Source organism: Penaeus monodon, chromosome 31 (genome assembly GCF_015228065.2).
Source record: "Penaeus monodon isolate SGIC_2016 chromosome 31, NSTDA_Pmon_1, whole genome shotgun sequence".
Classification (NCBI taxonomy): domain Eukaryota; kingdom Metazoa; phylum Arthropoda; class Malacostraca; order Decapoda; family Penaeidae; genus Penaeus; species Penaeus monodon.
The window spans coordinates 4,047,981-4,048,277 of NC_051416.1; the positions used below are offsets into that span (position 1 = coordinate 4,047,981).

The following is a 297-nucleotide window of genomic DNA, read 5'->3' on the forward strand; positions in this document are numbered from 1 at the left end:
ATAGGGAAAAGACAATTATATCATATATTTTACATGTTTCTGTATTTGTTTCATTTCTCTATTTTTAATAATCATTATAAAATATTTCAGAACACTCATCCTTTACAAAGTTTGGCGATTGTAAGCTGTAAGGAGTATGGGGGGGAGCATTAACATTCGATTAAAAAATTAAAACACAGAACGTCTGTCTTTTTATATGCTTTCTTGTGCATTACCTTTCAAATATTAAAATAGAGCCCACATAATGTTTATTTAATTTAACAAAATTTTACATTGTTATATCTGAATGCATTACAT

At 26.6% G+C, this 297-nt stretch overlaps 1 pseudogene; it reads right to left on the reverse strand.

Annotated features, from left to right (window-relative positions):
- LOC119592831 overlaps window positions 1-297 on the reverse strand; it is a 38,746-nt pseudogene that overhangs the window by 28,302 nt on the left and 10,147 nt on the right.